The sequence below is a fragment of the Dermacentor variabilis genome, chromosome 6 (assembly GCF_050947875.1).
Source record: "Dermacentor variabilis isolate Ectoservices chromosome 6, ASM5094787v1, whole genome shotgun sequence".
Taxonomy (NCBI): domain Eukaryota; kingdom Metazoa; phylum Arthropoda; class Arachnida; order Ixodida; family Ixodidae; genus Dermacentor; species Dermacentor variabilis.
In genome coordinates this window covers 129,519,424-129,537,268 of record NC_134573.1, presented here as the reverse complement: position 1 = coordinate 129,537,268, position 17,845 = coordinate 129,519,424, and the positions used below count along the sequence as shown (strand labels likewise).

Here is a 17,845-nt window from a genome sequence, read left to right as displayed (position 1 = left end):
TCTGTGGCAGCTGGGAATCGCTCGCTCGCTCGCCGACGGCAGTGCGAGGGAGACGTGGAGAAGGAGGAGGAAGAGGAGGAGGGAAAGGAGACGGCGATGAACGAGAGCGCGTTTCGCGGTTACGTTGAACGCGAAGATAAAGAACAAAATGTAAAGGCCCATGGGCCCGTGGCAGTGAGTGAGGCAAAGAAAAATACATTTTTAGGGCCCGCGGGGGAGGGAGTCGGATTCTCTCGGAAACCGGGCCAACCGACGACTCCCGGAGACCTCACCGCACGCCGGCCTCGAGCTTATTTTTAGGAGGAACCCCTAGTCTCTTCCCTCCTTCTTATTCTATGTTTCTCATCTTCTTGCTTGTGTGTCCCTTTCCTCGATTCTTCATAACCGTTTCCTTTGCGGAAGTGTATTTGTAAGTTTTGCCTCCCCAACGCTGTTATGTACTTAATTCCTGGTGATCTGCGGGTCAGCTACGTGCGTAGGTGTAGGCACAAGAGTCGCAGACTACGGACGTGCAGACGCCGAGGAATATACGCCAGCATCTTAGCTCATTCAAAGCGTTTTGTAAGGGGAAAAAATATAGCCGTATCGCCAGGTTCGGCGGACAGGAGGCAGATGTGTGGCGACATACAATATTGATGGCAGCGCCTTCCTTCGGGTATCTTTCCTTCTTTTTCTTTCTTCTTCGCTACTACCTCGGGAAACGGCGGTGAGCGATGACGGCCGTCGTTCCTCGCTAAGACAGGCCTTGCCGCGCTTGCCAAAACTCGGGGCATGTCCGCGGGGACGCGGCGGCAATAGCCTCCTGCATGCCCGTTTCCCAGGTCCCCTTTCCTTCGCCCACCACATGCCGCCGCTAGATCGGGACGACGTTCAGCTGCCGTTTCTACATCATGTGTCCGCTGATGCAGCTATATAGAAAGCAGCAAGGCTTCTTGCGTCTGGCCTTCGTCCTTCTTCCTGGTGAAAAGGGGGAGACGGATCTAGCCTTGCGAAGGCATGCCGAGAATCGCTGTGTGGGGATAAACATTCCAGAAAGTCGCATGTGGCGTAAACGCTGTTAAGCGATAATGAAGAAGGCGACCAAACGGAGCAAAGGTGGAATGTTTGCAATGCATCAATGCCACTCTTACTACATCAAGTGATTGCTGGCCGTTATTAGCAAGTGCTGCTAAACGTACCGCTCGATGGGTCAAATCGGCCTCAGAAACTTTCATAGGAGGCGAAACCCCTTCCTTTTGAAAATCTAGCGTACCTGTGGGAAGACTCAGTAAGTCTTTTACGGTCGGCCGATATCGTTATCCTACACACAAACACACACACACACACACACACACACACACACACACACACACACACACACACACACACACACACACACACACACACACACACACCTTACAACACTACCGCCTGTCACTACCACCGCCGCACAATGCTCTCAAGTGAGAGGAAGCCGTAGTATGGCGGGAACTACAAACGCATATGCACACTTTAGTCTTTATACCATGTTTTACACCCTGCGCTATATCATAAATGCCCACACTGCGGTGATTCAGTAACGCTCTACCACGTCGTATGGCCATGCGCAAGCACGCCAGAGCTCACACCCATAACACATCCCACCACACGGCAATATATATGACTGGGAGGACCGGCTCGAACTGCAGGTCAACCGAGCGAGAAGGGCAAGTCAGCCTTTCGGCCGTTGGACTCCTGGGGAGCGGGGGGGGGGGGGGGGGGTAGGTATTCTGGAAGAGTCCACCTAGTGGACTGTCCATTTCGGCCGCTACTGATTGGATGCAGCTGTACGAGCGAGGAGGAGACGAGCGGCCCCAGCCAATCAGCAACGGCCGAAATGGACAGTCTACTAGGTGGAGTCCTACAGAATACCTCCCCTGGACTGAGGGGACCACCCACTGCAGAGAGGAGGAGCTAACCACGCTCGCTTCGTTCGCGTGCTCTTCTGGGTAAAGTTGATTCCCTCTCCGCTCTGCGTTTCAACCCTTCGGTCGCGTTGTCCGTACATCAGTCCAGATGTACTACCGGCTCGTGCGCGACTATTTGGCTGCATGTTTATGAGTGAGTGTAATGGCGCTGGCAGACGTTGACGCCCTTCCTGTGGACAAGAGCGGTGTTGTGGTTTAACATCTCGTCGACAGCCAAATGAGTGTGCGCATCTGAGCGTGTGTAGCCTGCTTCGTGTCGAAAACACGCCTGTCACGCAGTTGCCGGCCGCACGAAAACAGTAACCGCGTAAACACCTCTCTCTCTCTCTCTCTCTCTCTCTCTCTCTCTCTAAATAACTTCGCTTCCTTCATTCCTTACCGAGCGAGCGCTGACAGCAAACAGAATTCAATCGTCGCTCACGTTGCAGGAGTTCCGTTTACCTCGACGCCTGCTTTGTGCGTTCATTTCTGAAACCGCGGCGAGGTGAAAGACGAGAAACCGAGTGCTTCCTCTCCGCTGGAAAACTCCCAGTCATTTTCTGACATCCCGAGCTACAATTTCAAAACGACGCAGTAGGCTGTGTAGTAATACTCTGCAGAAGGGTTGAAATCCGGGCCAGTTGGTACATACTTGAAAGAAAAACCAGTCAAAAAGCACAAAGGACAAGAGGAGAGGTTCACACCACAACGACTGGTGTGACTGGTTCCCACCAGTCTTTGTGGTGTGAACCTCTCCTCGTGTCCTTTGTGTTTTTTGACTGGTTTTTCCTTCAAGTAGTAATACTCTGTTTCTTGCGTAAAAAAAAAAAAAAGAACTCGAGATCTAGCCAACAATTCGCTTTCTCCCAGCGCGGGTGGTCAGGGCCCCATGCCAGAGACACTTCCGGTGCAGAATAATCCGGCCTGTCTTCTTGGAATCAACTACACAAGCGCCGGAAACTCGCTGGAATCACGAACGCACTATTGCTGAATCTACTATACAGGATGATGATTTTTAAATTTTACAGAATTTTTAAAAATCGCCTGTGGCTGATAGCATAATTCTTGTCGTTGAGCTGGATTACTTCAGCAGGCGGCGGCTAGCACAAGAAATCGGAACACACATTCAACTAATTAACGAAAAGTAACTAATCAACTTCCTAATTAATTACTTTACGGCACATATTGCAATTTGCGAATTATAGATGATGAGTTTGCAAACATTCTTACTTTTGTGCGTCAGCGCATAAAAGAGCGTTTTGTCAAAAATGTAAGCGGGCCAACAGTTCATTTTTACGGCGAGTTCGACGGCGCATATCTCCAAACTGGTGTCATTCTGGAAATTCATTCCAAATTAATACGCCTGGCAATCTCAACGGCTACAATTCGTAAAACTACAATATGTGCCGTAAAGTAATTAATTGGTAAGTTAATTACAGGATTTTTGTTAATCAGTTGAATACTTCTTTTTCGATTTTTCGTGCATGTCCGCGCCTCTTTGAACAATCCATCTCAAGGACTAGACATATGGTATATGCAACAGGTGATTCTACAAAATTCCGTAAAACTTAAATGTGATCACCCCCCCCCCCCTCTGTATAGCGCTTATGCTTTCAGATCCTCCCACCTTCGACGTCGTTAGCTGTTCACTCCTCTCGAGTTTGGGTTACCTTAGCCTCTGGTTAGCTAAATTGCAACTGCTGCCTAAAACATCAGAGTTGATGGCGGTCACATAACGTGCAAGATATCTCAGAGAGAGAGAGAGAGAGAGAGAGAGAGAGAGAGAGAGAGAGAGAGAGAGAGTTGTCTGTGTGTGTGCACGTGTGAGCGCGTGCGTATATATCAGGAAGAGCGTAGGTTAGGGCGTGTTGGTTCATAACTCAGGTTTTTTAGCGCACGAAGTGTCCTTCGTCCCTTTTCGTGCGCTAAAAAACCTGAGTTATATCAGGAAGATGCGTATAACTGCTACCGCACTGCCGCCTCCATGCCTTGCGCTTTCCTAAACGTCAGCCGCTGCGACGCGGACGGAAATGCGACCATCAAGTTAATACACACGTATAGAAAAACAAGCTTTATGTAAGTCATCCTTGCAACGGCTTCTTTTTTTTTTTTCCTTCGTGGTTCCTGCCAAAAAGTAGAGTGATTCATTTACGGCCGGCCTTCAAAACGACCCCAGAACGGCGCCAGGAACCTTCGCGCACTTAACGGCGAAGTCATTAGTCATCGCTACGCCTCCCCGCGCCTCCCCCTCCCCATTTTCTGTTCCGTTAATTAAACGAAAAATCGCAGTTCCCTCTTCGCCACCAGTTCCCATCTGCCTTCCCTCCTTTCCTCCTCGTCTGAACGACTCCCCGCTTTCAGCCAATGAGGAAAAGCCACCTATAAACCTATACCGGCACATCACGCAGAGATTCCTGCGGCTGCGTATAGAAGACGGGAATGGATGGAAGAGAGAGAGGGGGGGACTACAGTGCCGTAGGCTTCGGCCGCTGGGTTTTAAGCCTCGACGCGCCACCGTTTATTTTGACAACCGGGCGGGCCCGGGCCCACGCGCTCGAGGTACATCCAAATCGAGGGGAACGGCCGCCGCGTGCATGCTCGCGCGAGTGTGCGCCGTGACTAATCGTCGCAAGGCCCTCTCTCGCGCGCGCGGTTTACGGTAGCTGCGCCATGCGCCGGCACCGGGAGGAAAGGGTTGCACTGCCGGCCCGCCGCGCAGTCCGTCTTCGTGTAAACCGTTTCCGGCAGCCGGGCGAGCCACTCGGGCCGCGGTTTACAACTGGAACACGGCTTGTACCGCGTCTTCCGACGCCGGTTTGAGCGGCTGGTTACTATACGCACGTTATAGAACACGCATGCTTCGTTGCACGAGGGCTTTCTCCAGGAAGGCGAGCGCGCACCGTATGCGGAGCGGTTCGTTGACTATACCGGCGGTTCGGGTGCTAGTCAACGCAGCGTTTGTTTTGCGGAACGCGCTTCAAGTGTATAACGTAAACGTTGCTATTACTGAAGAGCCGTGTATACCTGTTGGCGAACGTGAGCTGTTGTTGGGCTGGTCGTGCTTGTTGGTAACTTATGCACCGCGCACAGGCGTTTTCTCGAAACCGGAAGCAAACCAACGCCGTGCTGATACGGACTTCTTAAAGCGAAGCCATTCTTTTTTTTTTTTTGCCTCTTCCTTCGACTTTTCCACTGATGCTGCTGTCTGCGCAGACGAACTGCAGTGGTACACGCAAGGTAACGTTTAACATCAACTCACCACTAAACGTCGCATCAATTAAACGTTCACCGTCATCATCACCGCTAATTACCGTCAATCAAAGCAAAAATCACAGAAGCTTCGCTTACATCGATTCCCACAGAGTGTGGGATACGCATAATTTTTTTTACTTTAGGATTCCGCTTTTCTTGCCGGACTTACGATGACATGTGGTCATGGTAAAGGCAACAATAGCCTGAGACGTTGTCTCGCGAGATATATATATATATATATATATATATATATATATATATATATATATACCTTTAATGAAAGGTTGTCTCGTGCCTTGAAATACTTGCGCACTGCTAAACACAGCCTAAACCTTCCTCGCTCTTTACTCATCGGCGCCTTCAGTTTGGTGAGTACACAACCAGTGTATGTTTCTCGTGGGCATGCAACCTAGTTACATAAAGTCCTTGTTTTACAAGGCCACCCACTGGATCTGATTCTGAGTACGTCGAGCAGACCCGCCTGCAAGTAATGTTATTCCTCGGCAGCTATCGGGAATCATGTAAATAATCCACAAACGTCATGAAAATTTATGACACGCTTTTAAGTGGTCACTAACGTTCAGGTATAAGATGATGCCGTTCATCCCAATGTGCGCGGTTGCATAGGGAGAACGCACGATACAGCCAAAGCCAGTAAGAATTCAACAAGAGTCATTGATTGATTGATTGATTGATTGATTGATTGATTGATTGATTGATTGATTGATTGATTGATTGATTGATTGATTGATTGATGACGAAGATGAGGAGGAGGAGGACAACCCTTGAGGAAGCACGGCCCAGCAACAATTAGAGTATTCGACCAAGTTATGGACTCCGCAGTTTACGCGTAGCAGAGCGCAAGAGTTTGAGTATAGAACAGTAAATTCAACAAACTTTACCGATGGAGCCGATTTCAGTAAGGCTTGTTGCATATATAATTATAGCAGTGCTTTTTTTCTTTTTCTATGCTTCGGGTGTATTTCAGAATTTCTATCCTTCACGTGTAGTTCAGCATAACATTAATGTTTCGTCGTATTTACGTGCCTTTTTTAGGGGAAATGTTTAGAAAAGAAATAACTGCTACGGCAAGAAGTGTTTCCAAGATCCCTAAAAAGTAATAAACGCAGTCCGAACAAATTTATGGCACACGCTAAGAAATGCCAGATGGCAAAAATCAACCCAAGGACCTCCAACGCGACCTAATTATGCAGCCCACGAGATATACTCCTTCGTGACTTGCGTCACATCCCCACTTATCGTCCTCGAAAGACAGAAATCACTACATAGAAACGCTTCAGTTCAGGAATACGGGTAAACACGCGTTTCAAAAGGCCTGTCGCGAATGACTCAGACACCACGTGACACCGCAGTTAAAACGTTCCTATTTATCTTCAACGTCGCGCGCGCGCGCGAAAGAAATAAGGAAGAAAAACAAGTTCAGAACAAAGCGAAACGAATGCAAACCAGCAGGAGCCTTAAACAAACTGCAGTTGGCCCGTTGTCGGTGCGTTTGTTTTGGCAGCCGTTTTTCTCGCAGTTTTCTCGCGCTCGCTCTGTTGCTCAATGGGCCACGGGGGCGGACGCCAGCCGAGACCGTTAAATCGTGGGAGAACGCCGGTAGCTTTCGAAGCAACGGAAAGAAACTCTGCTTTTAGCTCCGACCAAAAGACAACACCCGAGAACAAAAGGGATGCGTCTGCACGGTCGTACGTTTGCATATTTCCATTTGGGCAAGCCTCGAGAATCGGGCCAAACGTTTTTTACGCCGAATTTCGCCGCCAGAAGCCCCCCCCCCCCCCCTTGTTTTTTTTTTTAAAGGTTAGCTGTATGGTTATGGCTTGCTGTGCATGCTGACATATATACATACTTGCGATTATGGGCAGTGAAAAAAAATAGCAGCCTCTCAATACAAGAGTGCAATGGTTATGAGCCGCAACTGGCCAATATTTCATCACAAGCTTTTCTCTCGCTTTTTCTGTTGCTTCTTTTTTCGCTTGCTTTTCTTTTTTAAGGACACTCTTTCTTGGCGAATTACCCCAACTTTTCCATATCGGGTATGTGTGTTTCTACCCTCTTTCGCGTGCCGATGCCGGAGATAGTGCGGCCTAAATATGTGGGCCGATCCCGAAGGTTGTGCAATCTGGAGTACGATACTCCTCCTAATCCCCTCACGCGAAAGGTCACGCGATAAAGTGTCGTGCGCAGTGACTACACCTTCAGCACACGGAGAATTAAGCGCTGCATCCCGAAATTCCAGTATATCGGCAAATGGGTGGGTGGGTGGGGATGGGGATGGGGATGGGGTGGGGAGGATGGAATGGCACCGGTGCTCGTTCACTCGTTGCTCGCCTTCGCATTGCCATGCCGCGCCCGAAAAAAATGACTGATCGAAGTGGACTTCGAAGAGCGGAAGAAGAAACGAGTACACACTGTTGTGCCATTACCACAAGCCCGGATTCCGAATCCGCAAGATGGAGAATTTTCCTGCGAGCGCCCTTTGGACAAACCCGGGGCTGCGCCGAAAGGCACAGCGCCCTAATTCTCCCTTGACAAGTCAAGATGCTGAGCCGTCAGGCAGTGGTGTCCTCCGGAGAAGCATCGGCGGGCAACATGTTCAAACGTGTCGCCAAGTGCCAGACAGCCCGGCGCCGTACATCCCCTTCCCTGGAGGTCACCGCGCCCGCCAGTTTTGAACGGGTGGCCAGCGTGGTCGCTGGTTGGACCCCCTCCGACGACCGTCGAGTGCTCACTTTGTATTGGGCCGTTTGAGTGACAATGGTTTCTGGGGGCTTATAAGCCGCGGCGCGCCGCCTGGAAAACCGGATCCGCCGACCCACCGGGAGCAGAGTGCCGCTCTCGACTGGAGTGAGATGTGTCACGCGTTTTCGCCGGACGTCGCCGTGCGAGAACAGTCGCGTTTGCTGTGAGCTCTCGGCCCCAGTGCCGATCCCTTCATGTCCTGTATAATGACCTGTATATAGTGTATAAAGTCCCTTTTGTTATTCTCACCGACGCCTGACTCGGAGTCTTCGCTACCAACGCTCTGTCACGAAACGGGTGACGAGCGCTACGGGACCACCTCAAAGTCGTAACAGTGGTGGCAGCGGTGCAAAGTCGTAACAGTGGATGGCAGCTATGGGATTGACCGGCATCAGCTACCTCGGCGCGGTGAGTGCCTGAAGTTTACCTCAAACACCAGACTTTCTCTGACACAGGTTATAGTAGCTTAGGAAAGGATTTGGTGTTGCATTGTGATAACCTTGTGTGTTTCAAGCCTAGTAAGAGTGTTTTGAAAACCAGGGGATGCTGAGGGGGTAAACAGGGCAGTGTGTGAAATACTTGCATATGTCTTACTAGTAGCATTATAGTAGCGTACGGCAGGTATATTCAAAAAGGGTAAACAGCAGGAGGACAGTGTGAACGATGGAGAAGTACAAGGTGAAGGAACTTCTCGAAATTTGTGAGGAGTTGGGCATTGAGTTGGGCTCAACCAAAAGAAAGAATGCGATCCTTGAGGTCATGAAAACTGGGGACGTAACGGCTGAGGAAGCCGCAGAGGCCTTGGCGGGTATCAATGAACGTCGGGAAAGGGAGGAGAAGGAACGTTGCGAGCAGGAAAGGAGAGAAAAGGAGCGTCGCGAGGAGGAAAAGGAGGAAAGGAGAGAGAGAGAACGTCGCGAGCACGAGCTTAAAATGAAAGAGTTGGAGATCCGAAATAACTCGCCCGCGCCTGGTCTCACTTCTAATGTTCCAAGAATACGCGATCAACTTCCACCCTTTGTCGTCGGAGAGGATATGGCCAAATACCTCGTGAAATTTGAGCACGTGTGCGAACGGAATAGCATTGAGCGATCCCTCTGGGCACAGAATCTGTTAGCCTTGCTTCCTGGGGAGGCATCAGACGTAATAACTTGCTTATCGAAAGAGGCGTTTGAGAGCTACAGTGATGTGAAGGAAGCGCTACTGCGGAAGTACAAATTGTCGCCCGAAGCTTTCCGGCAGAGGTTCCGGTATGCAAAAAAGGGCAAGGAGTCGAATGTTGACTTCGCGTTTCGTCTAAAAGCCGACTTGGTGGAATGGCTGAAGGGCGAAGAGGTTTACGACGACCGCGACAAAATTGTCGAATGCATCGCGTTGGAGCAGTTCTACCGTTGCATTGATGAGGATGTCCGGCTCTGGCTGCAAGATAGGCTAAAGGAGGTTAAGCTAAACAAGGCAGCAGAGTTAGCGGAAGAGTATTACACCCGCCGCAGATTGCACAGCAAGGCAGTGCGCGTAGAAAAAGCAGATAGGAGAGATGGGTTTTCCGGAAAGCCCGAAAAACGGAAATGTTACAATTGCAAAAAGCAAGGGCACATCGCTGCGAACTGCCCAGAGAAAGTTGCTTTTGCAACAAAACAGCGAAACGATACGACGCGTTCTTTTGAAAAACGGAAACCGTTAACCTGCTACAATTGCAAAAAGCAAGGGCACATCGCTGCAAGCTGCCCAGAGAAAATTGCTTTTGCAACAATACAGGAAACTCACAAAAACATACGTCTATTGGGGCCCTATGTGCAGGAAATTAAGATAAACGGTAAGAAGTGCCGTGCGCTTCGGGACTCTGCAGCAACTATGGACGTTGTTCACCCGTCTTTCGTCTCCTCGAGTGATCTTACGGGAGAGTGCGCTAGGATACGGCAAGTGGCCGAGGAGGAGAGTGTCTGTTTACCGATCGCAACGGTTATCATTGAAGGAGAGTTTGGGAAACTTAACACCGAAGCCGCTGTGTCAGCCGCCCTCCCGGAGCACTTTTCCTACCTCTTCTCAAATAACTCGGAGCAGCTGCTGAAGGATCAGGGCAAATCATTCTTTGCCGACGTGGCGTACATGGCGCTCACGCGATCCAAAGCGCTCCCGCTGTCGAGGGAACTTGACTTTGCGTCGGTGAGCGAAAGGCGGTGCGGCACACGGACTGATCAAGGTAACTTGAGTGGCGAGCAGTCACGGGAGAGGCAGAGCTCGGAGGCTGGCCTAGGCGAGCGGGTCCTGGAAGTGAGTGGGAGTGACGCGTGCAGTGCTAGCCGCGATATAGACGCGACGCCGCAATTAGGCGACGCGGGCTCCACACTCGCTCCGGTTTCCGCCAGCTGGCAGGAGCAGGCGGCAGTTGAAAGAGAAACTCTGATTCGCGAGCAACAGGAAGACTGTTCACTAGCCGATCAGAGGAAGAGCGTCAAACGGGGAGTGGAAAAAAAGTGGGTTTCATTTGGCAAGGAATCTGGCTTATTGTACCGCCGCTACACGGATAAGCAGGGTCACAAATATAAGCAGCTTCGGATTCCGCGAAAATATCGCCGGGAAAAATGAATGACCTCATTTGCTTCCTCAGTAGTATGTTTTCGGTCCAAGTGATTTCAAGGGGACCATTCTATTTGTCATTGTTATTGCTGATTATTAATTGTTCCTGATCTTTTGGTGTGTTGTTCATTTGAAAAGGGTTGTTTGAGCCTTGTATACTAGATCGTACACCTGCCTCTTGTTGCAGCGGGAGCAAAAAGGGGGATAGCATTTCAGTTAGGTTGATTTGGATTATAGCCTTGTCTGGTGTTTGACGGGAGACAGAGGGCACTTGTTCGTGTTGGGTGTTGCCTTTTGCCGGTCGGTTTTGCAAGCTGCAGAACGACTAACCGGGACCAGTGGCGAGAAGCAAGGGCTTAGGAACGACCCGAGCGGAGCTGGTTGAGGTGCCTTGGCGACAACGCGGTGAGCCGAGCTCCTGTCCTGGCGAGTGGGACCTGGGCACGTGAAGTGACCTGGCGTCCCGACACTGGACGTAAACTTGGACGAGAATGACGAACGTGCGCGCCTGGCATCCGAGCCACGTGGAGGCAGCTCGTCCTCCCGGCGCCTTATCTGAGGGCGGGCATGCTGTTGTGCCATTACCACAAGCCCGGATTCCGAATCCGCAAGATGGAGAATTTTCCTGCGAGCGCCCTTTGGACAAACCCGGGGCTGCGCCGAAAGGCACAGCGCCCTAATTCTCCCTTGACAAGTCAAGATGCTGAGCCGTCAGGCAGTGGTGTCCTCCGGAGAAGCATCGGCGGGCAACATGTTCAAACGTGTCGCCAAGTGCCAGACAGCCCGGCGCCGTACATCCCCTTCCCTGGAGGTCACCGCGCCCGCCAGTTTTGAACGGGTGGCCAGCGTGGTCGCTGGTTGGACCCCCTCCGACGACCGTCGAGTGCTCACTTTGTATTGGGCCGTTTGAGTGACAATGGTTTCTGGGGGCTTATAAGCCGCGGCGCGCCGCCTGGAAAACCGGATCCGCCGACCCACCGGGAGCAGAGTGCCGCTCTCGACTGGAGTGAGATGTGTCACGCGTTTTCGCCGGACGTCGCCGTGCGAGAACAGTCGCGTTTGCTGTGAGCTCTCGGCCCCAGTGCCGATCCCTTCATGTCCTGTATAATGACCTGTATATAGTGTATAAAGTCCCTTTTGTTATTCTCACCGACGCCTGACTCGGAGTCTTCGCTACCAACGCTCTGTCACGAAACGGGTGACGAGCGCTACGGGACCACCTCAAAGTCGTAACAGTGGTGGCAGCGGTGCAAAGTCGTAACAACACTGCCAGACACCGCTATGCGGCGAAGAAAGATGCTGAAGCTCCCAAGGAACGGGAAGCTCGATTCCTGAAGCTATTTCTCTATACAAAAATCATTTATATTGTTCATACACCCCATTTCACACACAAATTGCTCAGGAAGACATTGTTTTTTATTTGCGCAGCTCGTCAGTAAGCGACGGACTTGACTGTACTCGCAACGTACGTTGAAAGTGCGTCAGTTTTTATGTGACGTTGCGCCTGATGTTGTGAAGACTTGAAAATGAAGCAAAAATCAAAATTCACTCCTGCGGCAGTTCTAACCGCTGCAGCACTTCCTTCGTTTACATGTCCGTTCCCTTGTGCGAGGTGACCATGACACAGTGATGGCCCGAGCGAGCTGATAATAAAGCAAGTGTCACAGCTATGTCAGCAAAGTCAGAGCTTCGCGCTCAAGCTCAGCGCGAATTCAGCCAAACTAAGCTACGTAAGGTTATTAGGTAACATAATCAGATAAACTGAATTGTAGATAGTTAGATAAACTAATCATCAGATAAACTGAACTGAAGATAATTAGGAGAATGAAAAGTATTTCAATTACGTTATTCAAGGTTCACTGTTAAATATGGAGACACCCGTCGCCCTTAACTCAAGTTATTACTCGAAATGTTATACAAAACTTCGCATACCGAGACCAGGTTTAATACATTCGTTAAAAATAGTGCCGCGTTATTCTTACATTTTAGGACGGGAAGTTGTTCATTAGTACTACGTAAAGTAAAAATAACACCATATTGTATATTAAAATGTTTCATCGGCCAGTCCCGGAGAAAGGTTTGCACTCATAACAGTCACGCTCCTTTTTGGAAGACGAATCAGGAATGCCTACAGTAAATTATGATCGGAAGCAAAGCTGATCTGCATTGACAAAAACATATTTAAGTACAGCGCTTTAACACGAGAAAGTGCTCACAAAAGATGGCAAACACTGTTCGGAGATGTGACTTCTCGCCTAATTTTCTTGTTCCCTCACATATCCGCTGAGCTTTCTTTCCCAGTGGATTGCTAAACATAGCAATAGCGCCCAGAACTCGCCAAAGTCATCAACAACAAAAATATACAAAGTAATTCCGGAATACCCCGCTTAGCTCGCCGTCAAGCGTTTTTGGGTCGCGTAGACAGCACCGATGCCTGGCAGCCTGTCAAAACTTTAGCACCCTGCATAGTTTGCGCACGTCTTCTCAGCAATACACAAAAGCGGTGCGTGAAGCACGCTTTACAGAAAAAAACGCCCGCTCGAAATTGTATTAAAACTTTTTTTTCCGGCATTTCACGCATGCGAACATATTACACAGGAAAACGAAAAATGTAATCAAAAACTTAAAACGCCTGAGGAGCTCTAAAGAAGATACGCATGAAGTTTTAAAATTACATCTCTTCTCTAGCGGCGCCGGCATTCATTCATTTCTACACATACCCTCCTTATCTCTTCCTCATCCCTATCTTAGCCTCCTCTAAACATGCTCTTTTCCTATTCACAGTCTAATCACTGCAGCATCAAAACTCATCTGCCTCCATAAAAAAGCTTTTCGCTTTAAAATGGCACAGCTAGTGACCTTTTTGAAGTTTGTAAAAGTAGGGCAACCTCGAGGCAAGAATACCTCCGACAAAAGGTATCCTTGAACTTCAGCGCAGTTTGCAATGGTGATTACAGTTGTTTACATAACAGACCATCGTAAATAAACAGGAAGCCCGCAGGCAGCCCACATGCAAATAAACAGCTTGAAAAAATGTTAACCGGAAAGACTTGACCGAGCAACGCACACAATGCCTATTGTGCCGATGTAAATTGTACGCGCAAATTCGGGTTCCTTTGTGTGCGCTTTTACCACAAATACAAACGTTCATTACACTACGTAAACAACAGCGAGGACGCAGTATAGCAAAAAAGGCGGAGGACGTAACGGAAGTGGAAGCCAGCGAATCTGCCATTCTGTGCAAGGACAGATTCTATTTACAATTGTTCAAGCTTTGCGGATGTGCAACGTTTACATCGCTGCTCGTGTTTATGTCTAATAAATCAGCACTGACCTAGGTTGCTCGACAGCTCCAGCGAACGGTGGAGTTGTGCGTTTGGGCAGCGTAGGTCGTTCATAAAACGGCTATTCAAACATCCATTTTGAAGACAAAGCGCCAACAAGCAAGGTACGAAGTGAAAGCAGACAAAGACCGGCGCTGTAAGACAACATATGTATAGTCTTTCTTTTTCTTCAAATAAGTGACAGTTGCGCGCACCGCCGGTACAAGCTTGTCTGCTTCCCTTTCCTGTTGACGCTTTGTTTTCAAGAATGTATACCAGCTTGTCCAGGTTTGGGTTCTTTTATGAACATCACCGGCAGCACCGACGTGTACCGTACACGAAATTGAGAGCGAGACAGAAAATTTTAGCTGGCCGGGCCGGTGGCGCCACCTGGTGATGCGTAGTTTAACCAGAGAGGACCGCCAGTCCGGTTAGCTTTGGGAGCCCTCGGCAAAACCACAAATGAGGCAGTGCATGGTTACATGAGTTGGGTCTCTTTTGAAGTCAGAGGAGCGCAGAGCAAAATTAGTTTTCGAGAAAGACTCATGAACGTGGGTCAAAATAAATGGGCGGCTAAAGTGCACACTCGAGCATCTGTACCTGAAAAGCGTTGAGAGGAGGAGCTCAAGAAAGTGTGCAATGAAGTACAGGGTAATAGAAAGTGAAAGAGACAACCATGAGTCATCAGAAAGAAAGTGAGAGAAGCAGAGACAGCAAATTCAATGCAAAGAATAGAAACAGAACAAGACCATGCAGATTTGCAAGAATGAGAAGAAATTAGAAAGGAAAAAGATATGTGCGCTAACACAAAGGGCAGTGCGTTGCTATTTGAGGCTTGAGCTGGTTGCCTAAGCACAAAAACATACCGGAGCAAATATTCGCAACTAGATGAAGCATGCGTACGCTGCAACGAAAATCTGGGAACTACTCAGCCCGTTCTCATGGAATGCGGAGATTCGCCTATTTAGACCCGTAGGTAACGTGCACCTTCCAGAAGCCCTTGAAACAGTCTAGATATCTAAGGGATGTCTAGAAGTACAGGTAAAAAAAAAAGCAAGGAAGATATTTATACGACCGGATCCGTTACAGGCATAGGTAGCGGTACAAGGTAGATAGAGAAGATATGAGGAAGAGAACTAAGATTACGGAGATGTATACAAAAGTGCTAGAATGAAAAGAATGTGCAGCCTACCTGATTTGTTCAAGCAGGCAAGGTGACTATTTGTCACCACCCCGTTTCTGAGGGGATGCCAATAAATCATCATCATAGTCATCATCATCAGGACATAGAACTATTACTGCAGAGCAAAAAAAAAAGATATTCTATTTACATGCTGGTGTAATACGTCTGCAGTGACATAATCGTTAACATGCAGCCTTTATCTATACTTTTATTCCACAAGAACATTTATGCAACATGAGAACATGTCTAATGTGTATAAGATGTCTAATGTTGCCATTCTGAGCTTAAAAATCGGGGATCATGTCGGGGTTGGTCGGTGGGATTGGGAGCCCACGATAAAACAAGTGAGGCAGTGCAGCCTAACGTGGGTTGAGACTACACTTTGAAATCAGTTAACCACAAAGCAAAATTAGTTTTGAAAAAAAAGACTCGGGAACACGGACAAAAAAGAAAAAGATGCCCGGCTAAAGTGCATAAATATATAAACCTCAAAAGCGCAGATACGGAATGAAGGGAGAGGTCAAGAACGTTGACAACCAAGTACAGGGTATATTGAAAGTGCAGACAGACAACTCAGAGTCATAAAAAATAAAGTGAAAAAACAGAGACGGTAAATTGGATGCAAAAGATGGAAACGAAAAGAGTCCACGAAGATTTACAAATGCAGCAAGAAAGAAATCCGGTGAGAAAACTTGTACGATAACGCAGATGGCAATGGCTTGCTATTTCAGGCCCGAGCTCGCTGTGTGAAGACCAAAACATACCTAAGCAAATATTCGCAAGAGGATAATGCATGTGTCTGCTGCAGCAAAAGTCCGAAAACGACTCAGCGCACACCATAACGGAATGCCAGGTCATTCACCCAGCAGGACCCGTAGGGGACGTCTGCCTTCCAGAAGCGCTGGCATTCAAAGCGGATGGAAGCATTAAGCACTTGGCCGGCAGTCGAGATAAGCAAGACACGTGTAATGTATCGCTGGAAAAAAAGAAAAAAAAAGGCACGGAAGAGATCGATGGAGCCGGGGTCGTTACAGGCATAGGTAACTGTACAATACAGAGACAGGGACGTTAATGAAGATAGAAACGATCAAGGAGAGACAGGCAAAATGCTTGACTGCAATATATATATATATATATATATATATACTGATTCATCTGAGAACGACCGGGCACTGTTGTCTTCACTACCAGGGCCGAACTGCCATTTTTTTGTAAACCCTGACGAAGATCGGTCCACCGATCGAAACTGTTGAAATTAAATACTTGTTAGGTGAGTGTTAGGTGTTAGGTGAGTTAGGTGAGGTGAGAATACTTGCAGGCTAGGTGAGTCTTTGTCTTCGCCTAGTTTCGAAGAGATCGAATGCCAATAAACATCGCGTGCGCGCGTGCGCAGTAATTCTGCCCAATGTTATGACCGGAACAGATTATATACCGGCAAAAGTACGCGAAGACGACATCAGAACCGTTTATAAATCTGGGAAAATAAGAGAAGGAATTCGATGTTGCTGACAGTCTCGCGAGGGCTTCTAAGCGGTGTGAAAAACCACAGCAGTGAACCTGTTTCGCGTCTGCGCCGTTTCCGAGCGCGCATGTAATCGTGAACGTCCTAGTGCATCGGCGGCCTAATGATTCGCCTACAGGCGACGCACTATGCGTCGATCGCGTTCGGCCCTGCGCGCGCGACGCCGACTGACTTACGTAATTACATTGCTACTGTATACGTCATCGAGGCAATCAGCGGTGACTAAACTTAGCGGCCCACGGGCTTCAGATGTGAACGCAATCCCTTATAAAGCAGATATCGCTCCTGGAAAAGGGGAAAAGAAAGAAAGAAAGAAAGAAAGAAAGAAAGAAAGAAAGAAAGAAAGAAAGAAAGAAAGAAAGAAAGAAAGAAAGAAAGAAAGAAAGGGAGAAAGAAAGGGAGAAAGAAATCACCTTCTTGAGAGCCACAAGTGACTCCGAGAGAACCCAGCTACCTACGACTGGCGCCCAACGTGGGGCCCGAACCCACGACCCTGAGATTAACGAGTCTGATATACTTCTGATCGAGCTAGCAGGGCTCACCTATCAGGATATATAAATGAAAAATTCCAACACGCATGCACACAATGCTATAATTAAGCAAAAGATAGAAACATCATTGTTTTTTTTTTTAATAAGACGAAGAACAACCAGCACAAGTTAAAAAGAAAATGAAATTATGCCATGTTACGAGCCAAAACCACAAGCTGATTACGAGGCAGGCCGTAGTGTGGCTCCGGATTAATTTTGACCACTTGGGGTTCTTTAACGTGCACACCCAATGCACTTTTTTTATATAAGTGTTCTTTTAATTTGGCGAAAATAGCGAGAAAAATAAGGGGAGGGGGGGGGGGCGAAGATCCCATTAGCCGCGGTGGCTTCAGTGAACTACCGCCGAGTTCTATAGGTGTTGACATCGTTCAGACAATTTTTTTATCCTTTTTTTTTTGCGTTAGGCGTACTCGTTGATGACTGCTCATTGCGAGAGCGGTCAGTGTTAATTACCCCAGTGACGCTCAACGCAAAGCAGCAGCCAACGAAAAGAAGAAAAGAGTGATGTTCCTTTCGAAATTCGCAGACATGCAGTTCTTCGCAGTGCCTCCTCCCCTTCATCCCAGCAAACACAACCGTCTGCCCCACTGCGGTTCCTTTTATCTTCTGTACGAAAAAGATTAAAGCGGACTCTAAGCGTCGGGCTTAAACACCGAGCTCTTTATCGGACGCGCTAATGACTCTTGCGTCACCCTGTGCCGACGTCGGGTCGCTAGACGCTGCCTTTTTAAACAATTATTTACTCT

The 17,845-nt window shown here is 48.6% G+C and overlaps 1 protein-coding gene across 1 annotated transcript in view; it reads right to left on the bottom strand.

The window, feature by feature from the left end:
* Nucleotides 1-17,845, bottom strand: part of LOC142585222 (protein SSUH2 homolog) — an 86,141-nt gene that overhangs the window by 53,901 nt on the left and 14,395 nt on the right. The window lies entirely within an intron of this gene.